Source organism: Neofelis nebulosa, chromosome 2 (genome assembly GCF_028018385.1).
Source record: "Neofelis nebulosa isolate mNeoNeb1 chromosome 2, mNeoNeb1.pri, whole genome shotgun sequence".
NCBI lineage: Eukaryota > Metazoa > Chordata > Mammalia > Carnivora > Felidae > Neofelis > Neofelis nebulosa.
In genome coordinates, this window is record NC_080783.1 from 185,926,040 (window position 1) to 185,946,997 (window position 20,958).

General features: G+C 37.4%; 1 protein-coding gene and 1 non-coding gene across 6 annotated transcripts in view; one reads left to right on the top strand and one right to left on the bottom strand.

The window, feature by feature from the left end:
* Positions 1-20,958, bottom strand: part of MAST2 (microtubule associated serine/threonine kinase 2) — a 236,326-nt gene that overhangs the window by 103,025 nt on the left and 112,343 nt on the right. The window lies entirely within an intron of this gene.
* LOC131505798 (U6 spliceosomal RNA) lies at positions 3,153-3,258 on the top strand. The gene has a single exon (XR_009258572.1). It is a non-coding gene; the product is annotated as a U6 spliceosomal RNA (small nuclear RNA).

The window sequence follows — 20,958 nt, forward strand, 5'->3', positions numbered from 1 at the left end:
GGCTCCGAGCCATCAGCCCAGAGCCTGACGCGGGGCTCGAACTCACGGACCGCGAGATCGTGACCTGGCTGAAGTCGGACGCTTAACCGACTGCGCCACCCAGGCGCCCCAGGACCAACATTTTCTTAAAAGGAAAACAGAATGAAATAGAATAGAAAATATCAGAGTGCTTTACACAGAACTGTTTTATGAAATATGCATGTTTGTGACATCTATTACTGGTAATACATATAAATATACAAGGGCAAACACATGTGATGGGCTGCAATATAAAATCTATTTGTTATTAAGGGTCAGAGTAGGGGCGCCTGGGGGGCTCAGTAGGTTAAGCATCTGACTTCGGCTCAGGTCATGATCTCATGGTTTGTTAGTTTGAATCCTGCCTCAGGCTCTGTGTCCATAGCTCAGAGCCTCAAGCCTGCTACAGACTCTGTGTTTCCCTCTCTCTCTCTCTCTCTCTCTGCCCCTCCCTTGCTTCAATCTCTCTCTCTCTCTCTCTCTCTCAAAAATAAATAGAGTTTATTTAAAAAAATTTTTTAAAAAAAGGGGGTCAGAGTCTACAAAATTTGAAAGCCACTGTTCTAATTACCCAAGCAAACTCGCCCCCACCTAGTAGCTACAGACACTCACTCTTCCTTCCATGTATTAGTCCATCACTTGGCTCTCACAGCTCCTATTTCAGAATCCCCTGTTCTCTAGAAGTCCTAATGAAAATGGAAACACTCTGAAATCTACAACCTCTCAACAAGTAATTATCAGGGTCAGTCACAAAAGCCCACACTTCCACAACTAAGAAACCAACCATGGTCTATCCCCATCTCAGGCTAAGTTAAGGCCAGCCTTAAGTTTAATCAACATTGTCCAGTCTCTAATACCCAAGCCCATGCTCCTGAACAATAATAATAGTAATATATAATGATGACATAACAGCAATGAACATTTACACATTTGTAAGTACTTACTATGTACTAGACTCTATTCTAAGCACACTACACATAATACCCAGGTAGTCCTCATCACAGTCCTATAATATATGCGCTATTATTATTCTCATTATTAAAAAAAAAAAAAAGAAGGCAGCACGAGGATGTTAAAATCATGCCAGTGGTAAAGCAGAAAGTACCCTTTCTTCAATATATTTGCACCTAGTTACCCTACATATGAACTATGTATGCTAGCCAGAAGTATTCCTGTCTTCAGCCAAGTTGGTGAACTGAGGTAATCTCTAGAATCAATGTAATGAACCATTGTGCTATAAATACCTTTCAGCAGACGATTCTGACAACAGCAGCAAATACACTTCTCTCTAGCCTGCTGTGCAATAATAAATTGGGAGAGGAGGCAGAGCATGGAGCTCCTTAAATATTTGATTTTTAGAGAATGGGAGTCATATTTTATGTCCTTCATCTAACCCAAAGAAAGCATCACTCTTACTCCCAGAGTTTAACATCCCCACACAAAGCACTTTCTTTAAACTTACTGGCATTATAATACATGTGTGCCAATATTCCTGTGGCTGTGTCAGCACTAGGAGGGCTTAACATTTCCCTGGGACTGGATAGCATTCAACAATTTGAGGTATGGAAGATTAAACATCTGCTTTTTCTTATTTGTTCACACAACTATTTATCAACTGCATTACTATCCTTAGGCCAGGCAAGAAGGGTCTCTGCCACAGGCTTCTCACTTTAGCAGTTCTGCAAAATAACAAATACACAAAAATAAATTCATTAAAGAAATGGGTTGCTTCTATCACACTTGTGACTTAGAATTCTGTACTGACAAAGTAGAACCCTAAAAATCCATTCTCATGACTTACACTATTCAAACCTCAGGAAAACAGTTGCCCACATGTTTCTTCCTTTGTATTTTTTAAGAAGACAACCATGTCAGATTGCTGTTATGGACTGTGAAACTGCAAACTTCAGAGAGAATTCTGCTGAGATTATAAAGTATCTGAACAGCAAAGGGCCTTAGAAGTAAGCAAAAAGACAAATTAATTAACCTGTCAAATCCTTCCTCCTCTCAGATAACATGAATAAAATAGATTTCTTGTCTAATCCAAGTATGGTTCTAAATACAACCCAACAACTATTTACTTAATTTCTTTCTGTTCCAATTCATGGTTCTAAAGATATTTATCATTTACCTCAGTATTCATAACAGAGCACATGGCAGCTGAGGAACATTTTGCAGAATTAAGGAATTCATATCACCAGTAAGTTTATTTATGTGCAGGTCTAGACATAACATATGTAAGGCCAAAGGCTAATTTTTAATGGTGATAATTGTATAGTTAATGCTAAAATTAAAATGTTATCTATAAAAATATATACTTAGGAGCACCTGGGTGGCTCATCAGTTAAGTGTCCAACTCTTGATTCTGGCTCAGGTCATGATCTCATGATTCATGAGTTCGAGCCCCATGTCAGGCACTGATGGCACGTAGCCTGCTTGGGATTCTCTCTCTCACTCTCCCTCTGACTTTCTCTCTCTCAAAAATAAATAAACATTAAAAAAAAAAAATACATACTCAGATGTATCCAGAAATCACAAAATTTTTAAATTTTTTTAATGTTTATTTATTTTTGAGTGAGAGACAGAGTGTGAGCAGGGGAAGGGCAGAGAGAGAGAGATACACAGAATCGGAAGCAGGCTCTAGGCTCCAAGCTGTCAGCACAGAGCCCAATGCGGGGCTCAAACTCACAAAATGTGAGATCATGACCTGAGCTGAAGTCAGACATTTAACCGACTGAGCCACCCAGGTACCCCGAAATCACAACATTCTTTTTTTTTTATTTTATTTTTTTTATTTTTTTTTTTTTCAACGTTTTTCATTTATTTTTGGGACAGAGAGAGACAGAGCATGAACAGGGGAGGGGCAGAGAGAGAGGGAGACACAGAACCGGAAACAGGCTCCAGGCTCCGAGCCATCAGCCCAGAGCCCGACGCGGGGCTCGAACTCACGGACCGCGAGATCGTGACCTGGTTGAAGTCGGACGCTTAACCGACTGCGCCACCCAGGCGCCCCAAATCACAACATTCTTAAATTTAGGGTAAATAATTTAAAATACTTAAAAACAAAATAATTTTAAAAGCATGAAAATGTTCAATTTTTTACTTTATATTTTTATAAAAATATATTCAAACTTGTGCTCACTTTGACAACATATATACTAAAACTGGAATGATAGAGAGAAGATTAGCTGGCCCCTGGGCAAGGATGACACACAAGTTCAGGAAGCATTCCATATTTTTATAGTTTGCAATATATTTTTGAAAACTATAAAATATATGTATTCTAACTTGATACTCTCTGAATACAATTACATTTTCTTTTTAAATCCTATAGATCATTATAATAATGAGTACAAGATATAATCATGACAGAGATAGAAAAAGCAGGAAAGTAGAACTTAAGAAATAAAAAATCTACAAATAAGTTGTACTGCTTAAATTAAAAAACAAAATTAACAAAAGTAAACAGACTTCACTGCACACAGAAGGCACACATACAATTATTAGCACTAAAGAAAAGACTGAATAAACAGGAAATAAGCCATCATAGTCAAAGAACAGAAGTAAATGCCAATATAGATGCATGTATAATTGTTCTTAGTATTATTTATCTAATGTTTAGCCAAGTAGAAAGGTGTTTTTTTTTTTCCTCCTGTGGTTTAACAGCAAAGTGATCACAGAAAATAGAGAAAAACTTACAGGTTTAATGTAAATTATTTTGAAATTTGAAGCTAAAATGACTAAAGATTTAAGCTGGTTGAAAAATGATGAAACAAATGGTCACTAGCAAGACTGAATAAAGACTGAAATGATTAATTTTACTGGAAAAAGAAAAATCATACCTAACTTTAAAAAAAAATACATATATATAACTCAGTTCTATAGATTATAACAGGGACAAAAGTCATGTTAAACAACTTTGTTATGTAATAAGTTATCTAAGGAGGAAAATGACAAAGTAGAAATGACACTTTCATTAACTTGAAACAAAATACAGGTTCTCACTTATGAGAAAACTAAGAAAAAACTCTCAATTTTAGGCATTAAGACTGTCAAACTTTCACCTGCAACTATGAGAGTTATGGAAACAAAAGTAGCTAGTCTGCTACAAAGCCCCATAAAACTAGACAAACTGTATGAAGGAGAACAAAACTAGCTATTCTGCTACAAAGCCCCATAAAACTAGACAAAGTATAGGAAGCAGTAGTTTTCAGGCACTGGGAAAAGGCAACACGAAAATGCAAACCCAGAAAAAGGGGAAACATCCCAGGCTGAGAAGGCACCAGTTAGAATGCCGGGTAGCTAATCAAACATACATTGAACATACATCAAGAAAGACCACAGGCTAGGGGCGCCTGGGTGGCTCAGTCGGTTGAGTGTCCGACTTCAGCTCAGGTCACGATCTTGCTGTCCGCAAGTTCGAGCCCCGTGTCGGGCTCTGGGCTGATGGCTCAGAGCCTGGAGCTTGCTTCCGATTCTGTGTCTCCCTCTTTCTCTGCCCCTCCCCCGTTCATGCTGTGTCTCTCTCTGTCTCAAAAATAAATAAACGTTAAAAAAAAAAAAAAAGAAAGAAAGAAAGACCACAGGCTAGACCATAAAAGAAACCTCAAGAAATTTCAAAAGACTGAAATCCTATAAAGTATGTTATCTGAACACAACAGAATTCAAAATCAATTACAATTTTTACATAATTCCCCAACATCTGGAAATTAAACCACACTTCTAAATATGCTATTGATCAAAGGTGAAATGACAAAGGAAATTAGAAAATAATTTAGATTAATTTAAAATGAATACACAACATATCAAACTTTATAGTATGCAGTTAAATGAGCACTTAGAAGGAAATTATAGCTTTAAATGCTTACATTAAAATGCTTACACTAGGGGCGCCTGGGTGGCTCAGTCGGTTAAGCGTCCGACTTCGGCTCAGGTCATGATCTCGCGGTCCGTGAGTTCAAGCCCCGCGTCGGGCTCTGTGCTGACAGCTCAGAGCCTGGAGCCTGTTTCAGATTCTGTGTCTCCCTCTCTCTCTGACCCTCCCCCATTCATGCTCTGTCTCTCTCTGTCTCAAAAATAAACGTTAAAAAAAAAATTTTTTTAATAAAAAAATAAAATAAAATGCTTACACTAATTTATGCCTCTAGATTAAAAACTGAAAAAAGAAAAGCCAATTAAAATTTAAAAATCAAAATATAAGAATACATACAAGTAAAGGCAGAAATCAATGACTAAAACACTGTCTGTCAACTACATCTCAATTAAAAAAAAAGGGGGGGTGGGCAGGAACAGAAGAGCCCTGTCATGAGGTCTAGAGGCAGCCTCAATGGTTTAGGACATGCTTCTAAAAGGAAATCAATGACAGAAAAGAAAAAATAGAAAAAATTAACAAAGCCAAAAGTGGGTTCTTTGAAAATATTAATAAAATTAATAAAAATCCTAGTAAGACAGAGGCACCCAGCTGGCTCAGTCAGTTTAGAGCCTGTGACTCTTGATTTTGGGGTCGTGAGTTCAAGCCCCACATTGGATGTAGAGTTTACTCTAAAAAAAAAAAAAAAAAAAAAAAAAATTCCTAGTAAGACAAATCAAGAAGCAAAGGAGAGAAAACACAAATTACCATTCTTAGGAATAAAAGATGGGCTATCGCAACACTTCAACAGACAATAAAAGAATGAGAATACCAGGAACAACTTATGCCAATAACATAAATTAAAAACCTCAAGGGGCACCTTGGTGGCTCAGTCGGTTAAGCGTCCAACTTCAGCTCAGGTTGTGATCTCACGGTCTGTGGGTTCGAGCCCGGCATCGGGTTCTGTGCTGACAGCTCAGAGCCTGGAGCCTGCTTTGGATGCTCTGTCTCCCTCTGTCTCTCTGCCCCTCCCCTGCTCACACTCTCTCTCAAAAATAAATAAACATTAAAAATTAAAAAAGAAAAACTCAAAAAATATCTTACCAAAATTGACTTAAGATATGGACAAAATGAATTATGTTAAGTGACATAAGCCAGACATAAAAGGCCAAATATTGTGTGATTCTACTCACATGAAGTACCTGTAATAGGTGAATGCATAGAGACAGAAAGTACAATAGAGCCACCAGAAGCTGGGAAAGCCTTATTTCTTAAAGGCTACAGAGTTTATACTTGGGGTGATGAAAAAGTTTAGAAATATTATGGTGATAGTTGCACAACATTGTGAATAAACTTAATGCCATTAAATTGTATACTAGAGAATGTGTATAATTAAATGTTATATGTATTTTATCACAATTTTTAAAGTTAAAAATAATTTAAAAGGGACTAAGACCCAAATGTAAAAGCTAAAATTACAGAACTTCTAGAAGAAAACACTGGAGAAAATCTTCATGATCTCAGGACAGGCAAGGATTTCTTGGATGTACATAGGATGAATACTCACAAATTGAACTCACAAAAAAATAAAAATTCACAAGCTGAACAATATAAAAATTAAGACCTTTTGCTCTTTGAGAGCACTGAATCCTAACCACTAGACCACCAGGGAGGTTGACCTTTTGCTCTTTGAAAGTTACTGTTGCAAATATTTTTCAAAGGAAAAAGGCAAGCCATAGATGGAGGAATACAGTCACAATGTATCTGACAAAAGATCTATATCTGGAATGTATAAACATCTCTTAGTAATAATAATAAACTAAACAATTCATTTTAAGTGAGCAAATGACTAGAGCACACATTTCACAAAAGAAGATATACAAATAGCCAATTTGTACATGAGAAACATGCTCAACATCATTTTTCATCTGGCAAATACAAGTTAAAACTACGGTGAGATACCACTACCCACCCACTAGAATGACTAAAATTTAAAGTCTGACCATAACAAGTGTTAGTATGGATGTGGGCCAACTAGAACTCTCAATATCACTAGAGGGAGTATAAAATGATACAACCATTTTTGGAGAATTATGTAATTCTCCAAAGAGAATTTGGAGAACACTCCAAAGAGTGTTTAAGTTTACAAACTTAAACACTTAATATTTACCATTTGATGGGGAGACAAAAACGAAAGAAATCTGTTTAGCAGTTTGGCTCTTTCACCTTTTAAAAGATTAAAAATAATAGGGGCGCCTGGGTGGCGCAGTCGGTTAAGCATCCGACTTCAGCCAGGTCACGATCTCGCGGTCCGTGAGTTCGAGCCCCGCGTCAGGCTCTGGGCTGATGGCTCAGAGCCTGGAGCCTGTTTCCGATTCTGTGTCTCCCTCTCTCTGCCCCTCCCCCGTTCATGCTATGTCTCTCTCTGTCCCAAAAATAAATAAAAAAACGTTGAAAAAAAAAAAAATTAAAAAAAAAAAAAAAGATTAAAAATAATTTAGTCAAAAGAATTTCCACATACCAGATATAATGAAACTGACATTGCAATATACAGAAATTAAAGCAAGAAAATGTAATAAGTACATCTGTATCATGTATTCATTTTCTATCGAATAACATATTATCACAAATATAGCCACTTTAAACAAACTAATTAATTTCAGTTTTGTGAATCAAAAATTTAAGCACAGCTTAGCTAGGTCCTCTGCTTAGGGTCTCACAAAGTGAGATATTCACAGTGTTGCCTAGGTTGTGTTTTCATAAGGGAGGCTAGGCTGGGGAAGAGTCCACTTCTAAGCCCAGTATTGTAATTGGCTGAATTCATTTCCTTGTGGTTGTAAAACTGAGGGCCCTAGCTGCTTGCTGGATATCAACTGAAAGCCATCTCACCTCCTAGAAGCTACCGCAGTTCCTTGCCACATGGGCTTTTCCAACATAGCTACCTACTTCATCAAACAAGTACAGTCTCTATGGTGAGCCTACTAACTACAGAGTCTTACATACCATAAAATAGTCAAAGGAGTGATATCTCATCACCTGTACTATGTTCTGTTGTTCTGTTAGAAGCAAGTCAAAGGTAGTGTCCACATTCAAAGGGAGGAGCAACACACAAATGTGTGAACACCCAGAGGAGAAGGAAACCATGGGGGCCACCTTAGATTATGTTCACCATACATGACTATAAAGAAGAGTCACTGCCAAATAATCCTAAGCTGATCTCTATAGACTACTTTGGAACCAGCAACATATTAAGATTTAGTATGAACATACTGCTATTGTTGCTTTTGTTTATAATATCCCAGCACTGAAAAGATTAAAGAAGACCTTAACAAATGTTATAAGGCCCTAGACGTTGCTTTTAAGAAATGGTGAAATTGCAATAAAAGTGACAGTAATTTATAAGGTGATATTACAACATTGTGCAATATCTTCCATGATGACTATTATTTATGAAATTCCATCACAAAGTTTATGTGCAAAATTCATGGTTCATCTGCAGCAGAATAAACACCCTCTAAATAGAACTTATTTTTTAATAATGTTAAGAAATAAAATGCCTCAAAGTTAATTTGGCACTGTTATCAAGATAACACAATTTTTAAAATTTTAATATATCTTATTTAATGTAATATAGTATATTCAAAATATAATTTCAATATATAATATAAAATATTGATGAATTATTTAACATTTTTTCCTAGTTTTATTGAGATATAATTGACATAAAGATAATACCATTTATTTTAAACAATCTTAATTACAACATAGTGATTTTGCTGAAATAAAGCCAAGGAAAAGTATAGGCATTTTAACAATTTATGAATTGCTTGCCTTTACTTTATTGCTCAAACAGATGAGTATCAATATGGGGACAATATTAATGAAATTATGATCCTTGATATTTTGCCAACTTTCAATCATAAATATTGATAATGGAAAAAATTGATAACTGGTTATAACATCTGATTCCCTCATTAATGATGAGGCTTTTTTTTTTTTTTAATCTTTAAATGTTTTCATTTTATATCTAGATAAGAGTCATGATTTTCTTTTTTGGAAAATTACCTGTTAAACAGTACTGCAAGTCCTCCACCAAAATGCCCAATGGATTCACCTCGCAGAGCCACAGATGAGAAGTGTACCTCATGTGGGCTGCCCACACATATCTTTTCTTAACTTCTAAAGGTAAATTTTAAGTGGCAATCTGAACTTTGTTGACTCTCTACTTTTATAAGTTTAATTTTCCTCTATATAATCAGGTTTTGTGTTAGGTTTGTTTATGGCTAAGCTACTCCCATTGATGGTAGCAATGATTAGGGTACTATTTTAATGGCTGGACCACTCGCAGTTATATACCTCAAAAAAATGAAAACATATGTCCATAAAAAGACTTGTACATGAATGATCATAGCAGCTTTATTCATAATATCCAAAAACTGGAAACAACCCAAATATCTACCAAACAAATAGTGGCATATTTACACAAGAAAATACTAAGCATTAAAAGGAACAAGAGTACTAGCCCCATGTTGGGCAGTATGCTGACAGCTCAGAGCCTCGAGCCTGCTTCAGATTCTGTGTCTCCCTCTTTCTCTGCCCCTCCCCAACTCCCAATCTGTCTTTCTCAAAAATAAACACACATTTAAAAAATCTTTAAAAAAATAAATAAAATGAACAGGAGTACTTGAGGAACATGAGGAAGTCTAATACAAAAGAGTCAATACTGTATGATTTTTCACATACGAAATTCTGCCATAGGCAAAACTAATCTATAGCCCCAAAAAGCAGATCAGTGGTTGCCTGGAGCCAAGGGTGGAAGGAGAATTGACTGCAAAACCATGCAAGGTATGTTTTGGGTAATAAAAATATTCTACATATTGATTGTTGTGGTAGTCTAATTACTTCCCAAAGGCCCCACCTCCAAATACCAGAAGATTGGGGGATAGGCTTCAACATCTGAATTTTGGGAGGACACAAACATCTTTAACATACTTAAATAATCTCAAAACTTAGCACCTCAAAACATTATTATTAGCTCTTGATTATATGGGTTGACTATGATTGGCTGGACAGTCTGAGACATTTTTAAATGTTTACTTATTGATTCATTTTAAGATAGCAATGATAAATGCACTGCATGTTAGTATCATTTTAGGAATGCAAGTTGGTACAGCCACTCTGGAAAACAGTAGGGAAAAAACTAAAAATAGAACTACCTTACAACCCAGCAACTGCACTACTTAGGTGTTTATCCAAGGGATACAGGTGTGCTGTTTCGAAGGGACACATGCACCCCCATGTTTATAGCAGCACTATCAACAATAGCCAAAGTATGGAAAGAGCCCAAATGTCCATCGATGGATGAATGGATAAAGAAGATGTGGTATATATATACAAGGAGTACTACTCGGCAATCAAAAAGACAAAAATCGTATGACTTCACTCATATGAGGACATGAAGAGACGAAGAGACAAAACAGATGAACATAAGGGAAGGGAAACAAAAATAATATAAAAACAGGGAGGGGGACAAAACAGAAGAGACTCGTAAATATGGAGAACAAACTGAGGGTTACAGGAGGGGTTAAATGGGTAAGGGGCACTAAGGAATCTACTCCTGAAATCATTGTTGCACTATATGCTAATTTGGATATAAATTTTAAAAAATAAAAAAATAAAATTAAAAAAAGAGATAAAACAGATGAACATAAGGGAAGAGAAACAAAAATAATATAAAAACAGGAAGGGGGACAAAACAGAAGAGACTCATTGGAGCGCCTGGGTGGCTCAGTCGGTTGAGCATCTGACTTTGGCTGAGGTCATGATCTCGCGGTTTGTGAGTTCAAGCCCCGCATCAACTCCATGCTGACAGCTCAGAGCCTGGAGCCTGCTTTGGATTCTATCTGTCTCTCTCTGTCCTCTCCCACTCGCACTCTGTCTCTCTCTCTCTCAAAAATAAATAAACATTAAAAAAAAAAAGGCTCATAAATATGGAGAACAAACAGAGGGTTACTGGAGAGGGTGTGGGAGGGGGGATGGGCTAATGGGTAAGAGGCACTAAGGAATCTACTCCTGAAATCATTGTTGCACTAGATGCTAACTAATTTGGATGTGAATTTAAATAAATTAAATTAAAAAAAAATTTTTTAATTAAATTTGACCTTGATGACCCCCTAAGAACTGTCCTCAAGTAAATTGTAAATATGTTACAGAATATAAAGGAAAATAATGAACAAAACTTAGCAAGAGAATTTTATTTGCCATGGTTAATAATACCACGCCACGAGTCTGAAAAGCTATGAACTGGTTAAAATCTTAGCTAAGTTTGTTCAGTATTGATGGGCCAATTTCCCTGGTTTACAGTTTATCGCCTTCACCTACAATATTAAAAGCTATTCTTTTTTTTTCTGTGTAATATGCCCAGATAGCAATTATTTTGTGTCTTATTAGAATAATTTTCTTTGCTTTATACTGGCTAATTATGTCCTTAATTACTTAAGAAAACAAACAAAGGCTCCTCATGAAAAAGTTGTGGTTATTTAAAATTGGTTACCTTCAATGCTCATTTTAAAATGTTTTATTGTCACCCTGGTAAAATACCTGGGTATTATTTCTCAAGCACCAACACTCCTATCTTAAGCATTTTCACTGACAACTCCTTGAAGGTTTGCCTTCCCAAAATCAGATCCTAAATATAGAAAACAATAAAACTTTCAGTGTATTTTTACTAACTAAAGCTATCTTAGAGATATCCCATAGGATCCCTGGAAAAATCACAAGGTGTCCTTTCAAATGTACTAGAAATAATTAGATTCGTTTTTTTACTTTTGATAAGTTTCATGAGAAAAGTTCTCAAATCAGAAAAGACGCTCAGCCCTCCCTAGTTTAAATTTGGACAGGTAAAATTAACATAAATATCCTAAACATTGTATAATTTATGGGAAGCTCCTCTTAGAGATTTGTCAATGCCCTCTTTATACATAAGGTTTCTATTTACAAGTCCCAATGGTGTTTTGCCAGATTTTGGGAAATAAGAGTTTAGTGTTTCCAGTCTTAATTTGAGTTATTATTTAAAATGTTTGGGGGGTGCCTGTGTGGCTCGGTCAGTTAAGCAACTGACTCTTGATCTCAGCTCAGGTCATGATCTCATGGTTTCATGAGTTCAAGCCCTATACTGGGCTCTGCGCTGACCATGCACAGAACCTGCTTGGGATTCTCTGCCTCCCTCTCTGCCCCTCCCCCATTCTCACTCTGTCTCTCTCAGATAAATATACTTAAAAAAAGTAAATGGGCCGCCAGTGTGGCTCAGTAGGTTAAGCCTCCGACCTCGGCTCAGGTCATGATCTCACAGTTTGTGGGTTCAAGCCCTGTGTTGGGCTCTGTGCTCAGAGCCTGCAGCCTGCTTCAGATTCTGTGTCTCCCTCTCTCTCTCTCTCTTCCCCTCCCCCACTCGCACTGTCTCTTTCTCTCTCAAAAATAAACATTAAAAAAATGTTTTTAATAAAAAAATTTAAAAAGTAAAAATAAGGAGCACCTTCGTGGCTTAGTTGGTTAAGCGACCGACTTCGGCTCGGGTCATGATCTCGCAGTTTGTGAGTTTGAGCCCTGCATCAGGCTCTATGCTGACAGTTCAGAGCCTGGAGCCTGCTTCAGATTCTGTTTCTCCCTCTCCCTCTGCCCTTCCTCAACATGCACTCTCTCTCTCTCTCAAAAAATAAATAAACATTAAAAAAATAAATAAAAATAAAAAACAGGTAAATAAAACAAAATGCTTAATAGGGCACTTGGCTGACTCAGTTGGAAGAGCAAGAGACTCTTGATTTCAGGGTCATGAGTTCAAGCCCATGTTGGGTATAGAGATTATTTAAATAAAAAAAAAAAACTTTAAAAAATAAAATAAATAAATAAAATGCTTACTTGGTAACAATCTTACTTTTAAAATTTGAATCTTCCAGGGGCACCTGGGTGGCTCAGTCGGTTAAGCGTCCGACTTCAGCTCAGGTCATGACCTCACGGTCCGTGAGTTCAAGCCCCGCGTTGGGCTCTGTGCTGACAGCTCAGAGCCTGGAGCCTGCTTCGGATTCTGTGCCTCCCTCTCTCTCTGACCCTCCCCCATTCATGCTCTGTCTCTCTCTGTCTCAAAAATAAATAAACGTTTAAAAAAAAAAATTTTGAATCTTCTAGGTAGATGTCTAGGACTTATACCAGACTTACTAAATCTTTTTACTTGAGATCCTTAGTATAGCCTTGGTACATATATTATGCCATAAGATTATATGTTATATGTCAAGATTTTTTTCCTCTGCAAAAATTATGTTCATTCATGTTTTAGAAATCAGCTATAATATTCACTGTCTTCCTTGACAGTTCTTGAAAAGAACTACTCTTAGAGACACTTTGTTAGAACGTTTTTGAATTGGCTTTAATATTCTTTTTGTATGACACAGAAAGAACTTGCTGGTTAGCTGCATTATTCATGTTGTAAACTCTCATTAGACCTTTCACCTTTAAAAATTACCAGTATAAACTGACCACAGCTATTTTAAGTCTTTGTCATCTACAGAGAGATTCTGTTTTACACAGATGCTAGTCTGAAGGATCTGCAATAAACTAGAAGCCAAGTCTGTTTGTTTGTTTTTTAATAAAGGATGGTCTCAGAGCCCCCTGGAAAAGAACTGTAGCAGGTGTCTCAAACTACTGACACTTCAAAGAAAAGACTCTTGGGTACAGGCTTCTGATACCATTGCATGAACAACTGGACAACTTCCAGACCATTCCACGGGACTGAGTCAGAATTTCCAGAACTCTTTTTAGTTGAGAAGCAGACCACTAAACTAAATCCAGTGAAATGAAAATTAATTACACAGGACTAAATGAACTAATGAGAGATGATTATAGTGATTTGTTTGGAATACTGTCTTAATGTCTGTTTTCTAGATATGCAAGGAAGCCTGCTCTCTTCCTTCTTAAGCTATCTAAACTCTAAAAAATTTAGTAACCTTTGCTTTTATAAATGCAATATTCCTGAATCATGCTTCTCAAAGACTCTCTCCCCAGTGAGATTTGAGAAAGTCTTGCTGAATTTACTTACTGAATGCCCTTAAAATATCATTGTAAAAAAAGTTATACAAAAAGTATTTGCCTGAAATGTCATATTTGAGAATGATGTTTACTTATTTAATCAGGTATAATACGCCACTTTTAAGGAACTATAGTTGATTTTATGGAACCAGTAATTACAAAACCCTCCCAGGAAAACTGTCCTGGTACCTAGCTTTCCAGGGTCCACCCTTCTAGGTGGTAAGGAAGGTCACTTCCTGGAAGGCCCAGGACCCTTAGGACATCTGGGGGATACTGAGAAAAGAAGAATTCACCCAAATGTATCAGTACTGCTGATGAAATATAATACAGCATATTTCTTAAGCTTGCTTTCTAGACTCAAAATACAGATAATAGAGGGGCACCTGGGTGGCTCAATTGGTTAAGGGTCTGACTCTGGATTTCAGTTCAAGTCATGATCTCACGGTTTATGAGTTCACATCCCACATCAGGCTCTCAGCTGACAGTGCAGAGTCTGCTTAGGATTCTCTCTCTCCCTTCTCTCTGTCCTACCCTGCTCACACTCTCTCAAAATAAATAAATAAACTTAAAAAAAAATTGAAAAAAACAAGAGAGGCTTTTAAAGTTCAACCTGAGATTCTTTACAAAATTTCCAGAAAAGCAAATTAAAAAGGTCAACATGAAAAATTAACATTATTGCTACCCCTATTTAAATAACCAAGCCAAACTTAATGAGACCAATCTTGTTTTGTGATCAAAAATAATATTTGAGATTGCGTTAGATCAAAAGGGTGAGACTATAAGGAAACTTGGAATAAGCAAAGAAGAGATAACAATCATCTGATGGAAAACTATGTACTGTTTAGAGAATACATTACTTGTTCTAGCCTTTTATTGCCTTTCAGCTATTTTCCAACTCTGTAAGTTATAGGTAATTGATACTGATACAAACAGTTCTTGTCTATAGATATTATAAATAAATTTTGTAGAGCTGAGGTTCAAATGACTTCCCTTCTCCCCACAGAAAACTCCAGTTTAGTAACCATTTATAAATATAGTCCAACATTTCTTTAAACATATAAAGCTATGTTTCTTTCACTTCTCTGAACTGGCTGCAACATCTGCCTCATTAATATTGAGTTAGACAAAATATCACATTCATTTTTTAAAATCAATAGCTTCACGGGTGGGCACCTGGGTGGCTCAGTCGGTTAAGCATCCAGTTCTTGGTTTTGGCTCAGGTCCTGATCTCACAGTTCTTGGGCTCAAGCCCCACATTAGGCTCTGCACTGACAGCACACAGCCTGCTTGGGATTCTCTCTTTCTCCTTCTCTCTGCACCTCCCCTGCTCACTCTCTAAGTAAATAAATAAACATTAAAAAAAAAAACCAACAGCTTCACACAATTATTTTTGTAATTTGTTATTATGAAACTATGTATGTCTCAGGATAGGAAAATAGAAGGTGTTTTATTTTACAATTTGTTAGCATTACGTAAAAATCTAACTTAATATCTCTATTTATGTTCTTGTTCCAGGACAAACAAATGTTAGGAACAGGCCTAACTGCCCACTATGTATTAAACTTTATACCAGGGCTCAAGGACAGAGTATACCCATACAACATGGGTCCTGACCTCATGGAACTTACCATTTGCTATGGACCAAACAGTACCCCTACCACCCCAAAGTCAAATGTTGAAGCCCTAACCCCTAATGTGGCTATATTTGGAGATAGGGTCTTCAGGAAGTAATTAAGATTAAATGAGATCATAAGTGTGGGGCCCTAATCTGAAAGGACTAGTGGCTTTATAAGCAGGAAAAAAAAATCTTTCTCATACACACATACCCTTCCCCCCTCCCACTCCCCTCCAAAAGGCCATGTGAGCACACAGCAAAAAGCATTATCTACAAGCCAGAAAGAGAGCCCTCTCCAGAAACTGATGCTGCTGGCACCTAGATCTTAGACATCTGGCCTCCAGAACTGAGAAAATACATTTCTGTCATTTAAGTCACCAAGCCTGTGGTGTTTTGTTATGGCAGCCCAAGCAGACTAACAGATCATCCAGTGGGAAAAGACAGACAACTAATTCTTTACAACTGCTGTAAAAGCTATAAAGGAAAAGTAGGGAAAAGTACATTCTGGGAAATCCAACTTAGTCTAGGGACAGCAAGGTAAGGGTGAGGTCAGAAAAGCCTTTCATAAGGAAGTGAGATAAAAGCAGACATTTGACGGAAAGTAGGAGCTAGCAAGGTAAATATGAAAGAGCATTCCAGGTCCAGGGAACATACTGTGCAAAACATGGAGACAAAGACAGGAACCAGATTGTGTATATAGTCTTATGGACCATGTCAAGACTTTCAGGTATCATCTTAAGAGTAACAAAAAATTCACTAAGCAAGTTCACATAAACATCTAATAATCAAATCTGCACTTTAAAAAGCTTTTTTTCCAGCTATTGTGTAATAGATGGGTGACAGACTGGTGATAGACAAAGAAAGACTAGTTAGGAAGTTATAGCAGTAGTAGAGCCAAGAGATTACAATGGCTTGGACTATATGGACATACCAGTGGTAGTAGAAAGAAGTAGAGGAAATTAAGAGATATTTGAGGTATAATAGAAAGGAGTTATAGGTATAAGGAAGAGGAAGGTAACAAGAATAACAAAGTTTTCTATCAGGAAGTGGTACCATTTAGTGAGCTAGAGAATATGAGAGGAGCAGGTTTTTGTGAAAGGCAATGACTTCAGTTTTATAAATGCTAAAGTTGAGATATTTCTGTGATATCCAAGTAGATTATAGTGAATTGGTAGTTGTGAGGTCTAGAGATAAAAATGTGAGGATGATTAGCATAACAACAGCAATTCTAAAAATAACAGTAACAAAATGGGCTCTCAAAACTTTTCAATTTTCAAGTCCTATGTCCACATACTCACAGGTCACTGACAAACCATATCTATTTTTTAACAACAAAATGGGTCCTGCTAGGAAATTAGTGGTGACTATTTTTCCATCCCTGCCAAACTCTGCCAATTCCTGCCTTCCCACTAGAGAGATAGCGTACCTATGTGAAATCAATTCCTATAGAAGCCCAATTTTTAAAAAGGTGGGGGGGGGGTGGCGCCTGGGTGGCTCAGTCAGTTAAGCATTCGACTTCAGCTCAGGTCATGATCTTGCAGTTTGTGAGTTCGAGCCCCACACTGGGCTTTGTGCTGACAGCTCAGAGCCTGGAGCCTGCTTCAGATTCTGTGTCTTCCCTTCTCTCTGCCCCTCCCATGCTCATGCTCTCTCTCCATTTCTTAATAACAAATAAACGTTAAAAAAAAAAATTTTTTTTTAAAAAGACAGACTAGGGGCGCCTGGGTGGCGCAGTCGGTTAAGCGTCCGACTTCAGCCAGGTCACGATCTCGCGGTCTGTGAGTTCGAGCCCCGCGTCAGGCTCTGGGCTGATGGCTCGGAGCCTGGAGCCTGTTTCCAATTCTGTGTGTCTCCCTCTCTCTCTCTGCCCCTTCCCCGTTCATGCTCTGTCTCTCTCTGTCCCAAAAATAAATAAAAAACGTTGAAAAAAAAAATTAAAAAGACAGACTATAAAGTGTAGCACAAAGCTATCGCTCTGGCCTTCAACATGCTTAAAGCTACAAAAATTTCCTGATTTTCAAAGTTCACAGAGAAACCATAGCCCTATAGCAGGCACCACAGATATAACACAAAGGGTTTACTATGTGTAGCAGGTGGTATCTCTTTTTAGAACATTCTCCAGAAGCATTTATCCAGGCAAATACCATCAAGTTGCATCAGAGTGGGAAAGTACATAATACTGTTTCACATGTCAGTTTCACAGGGGCAAAGTGAGACACATCATATCCTTGAGCCCCAGGAACTCCTCCCTGCTCGCTGCCTATCATTGCACACACTTGGCATTCACTTTCATCCAATATCCGATGTCTAAGTCCACTGCCCAAATGAGTAAGCCAACAATGCAAAAAGATAACTATCCCCAAGGACTCTAAGAATAAAGGTCACCAATATCAACACACACACTATGACAGGTGCTTCAGCTACCTCTTTACTCCTATAGTCCATTCTTCACCTCCACTGAACTAACTGCTCATAGCCTCAAAGAAATAAAGCAATGACATTTCAAGAAATATAAGGAAAATTACTTTAAGTTGTAATAGGTATTAGAAAAGTTTTACTTTCTGGGTAACTAGAGACATAAACACTATTTACACTGAACTCCTAAAGTGTAGGGTCTAATTATTACCAGTGCTGAAATTCACAAACAAACAAAAACCTATTTGAAAGGAAGTGCCAAAGGAGGCCCCCCTCACAGAACTGGGGAAGGGAAGCCATTCAGTGCTGGTCCAATTGAGGAAAAGCAAAATATAATACTCCCATAGCTTGGAAAACAAATAAAAATAACTTTAGAACTTCATTTTCTCAATTCTTTTTCCACAGATATGTCTACTTTTTTTAAAATGTTTATTTCTTAAAGTTTATTTATTTTGACAGGGAAAGAGAAAAAGCAAATGTGGGGGAGGGGCAGAGAGACAGAAAGTGAGTGAGGGAGGGAAAATCTCAAGCAGACTCCACACTGATGGTGCAGAGCCCAACACAGGGCTCAAACCCACAAACCATAAGATCATGACCTGAGATGAAATCAAAAGTCAGATGCTTAACCTACTGAGCCACCCAGGCACACCTATTTATTTATTTTTAAGAGAGAGAGAGAGAGATTGTGAGCAGGAGAGGAGCAGAGAGAGAGGGAGACAGAATGCAAAGCAGGCTCATCACCATCAACACAAAGCCAGATGTAGGGCTCAATCTCACTAATCCATGAGATCACAACCTGAGCTGAAATCAAGAGTTGGGCACTTAACCAACTGAGCCACCCAGGTGCCTCTGTATACTTTCAACAAGATTATCAGCTCCTCTAGGTCTGAGAGGAGTTAGGTCTGATAGGTCTGATATTCTAGACTAGATTTTTTAATGCACTGAAAAATATCAAGGTGGGCTTAAATATGAAATAGCTTTCTAAAAATGAAAATGATTTTTATTTCAGAGAGCTACACCTAAAATAAATGGTATGAACCAGGCCAAGAGAACTTACATAACCAACTTGCCCCAACAAAGCCCCTTATCATTGAAGGCCTAGATTTTCTCCTTCCCCATATTGAAATTTAGTTGTTCTCTTCCCTTAAGTGACCAAAGCCAGTCATGAATATCCCGTGGCTTTTCTAAGGTACACTATTGTTCATTTAACTTGGTTTGGGATCTTTCTAATATCAAAAAAACAAAACAAAACAAATCTACAGGCCCTAAATATCATTTAGGCCAAGTCACCAAACTGAGGCTTAATACCTAACCTAATTGCTCTTATAACCTCTCCCAGAAATGTAGTCTTTATCGGCCAAGAATTTTCTGGTCAGCACCAATAAGGGTAATCTGTCACATGTGCCCTCCCCATCCCTCACGGGAATATGAGATAATCCACCGACTTAAATACTTTCATCCCCAAAGGTAGGTGACCTCACCTCAAATAAACAACACTTTTTTCTGTTTATAACTTCCTTGTCCTGCTTTTAAAAACCTTTCCCTTTCTATATCCCTTTGGAGCTTTCCTCTACTTGTTAGGTGGGATGCTGTCTGACTCATTGATCATTTAATAAAGCCCATTACATCTTCCAATTTACTAGGTAGAATTTTGGGGTTTTAACACTAATTTGTTTTTCTGAAGAATTTACAGCTTCTAACAGGTAATTATGACCTGCTAATAATAAAAACAGTAATAAACTACTGGGTTGTTTTGGTTTTTTTTTTTTTTGAAAGTTTACTAATAATAGGCATTGCACTAACTTCTATAACGAAGAGCTGAGGGCTTAATTGCAGGCACTATGCCATATACTTTACATGCATAATCTTTTACAGATAAACTGAGGTAACCAAGGCTACTGGGGATAAACTGTCAAAGCTCCTAAGGCCAGTATTTCCATATGTACCTAGATGTGTCTTCCATTTTTGCCTATTCAAAAACACCCTGGTAATTGTTCCTTCCTCTCTCACACATCAACTTTTCCTTCTCTACTGGATAATTTCATTGACATACAAACATAATGTAATATCACCCATCTACATTTTTAAAAGAGGGCAAAAAAGCTCCATGACCTTTTCCAGCTATCACCTGAATTCTATAATCTTCTTTTCACCAAATCTCTTTGAAATAATATTACTCACTACTCCTCCCCCAAAATATCAGAAAAGGAGCAAGAATAATTAAATGAAACTCTATATACCTTTCACTTAAATTTGCTTTTTTCTCTCCCTACTCCTCTTCCTCTCTCTGCACACATATGCACACAATTACTTTTGGTTAATTAGCTGAACCACTTGAAAGTCATTTGTAAACACCAGAACACCTCCTCTCTCAAATACTTCATCTACAATTAATCCCTAGCCTAACAAGGGAGAACCACCACACGACCATCATACTAAGGAAGTTTAACACACGAAAGAAGGAAGGAAGGAAGGAAGGAAGGGAGGGAGGGAGGGAGGGAGGGAGGGAGGGAGGAAGGAAGGAAGGAAGGAAGGAAGGAAGGAAGGAAGGAAGGAAGGAAGGAAGGAAAGTTTAACACTGACACAACAACATTATTGAATAAAAGTCCACATTCAAGTGTCCTCAATTGTCCCAACAGTGTCCTTCAATTATTTTTTTAAAATCCAGCATCAAACCAAGAATCAAGCATTGCATTTATTCACCAAGTCTCTTTTGTCTCCAATAATCTAGAATACATCCTTAGTCTTTTTTTTTTTTTTTTCAATCTTTTACAACTTCAACATTTTTGAGTCCAGGCCAGTAGTTTCTACAGATTGCCCCCTCAGTTAGGACTTCTCTGCTTCTTCCTATATTAGACTGAAGTTAAATATTTTTAACCCAAATATTACATAGATAATACTATCTCCCACTCTCTCTTGAACCCATTTGAATCAAGCTCTATACCCACTGCTGACCAATACTGCTCACTAAAGGTCACCA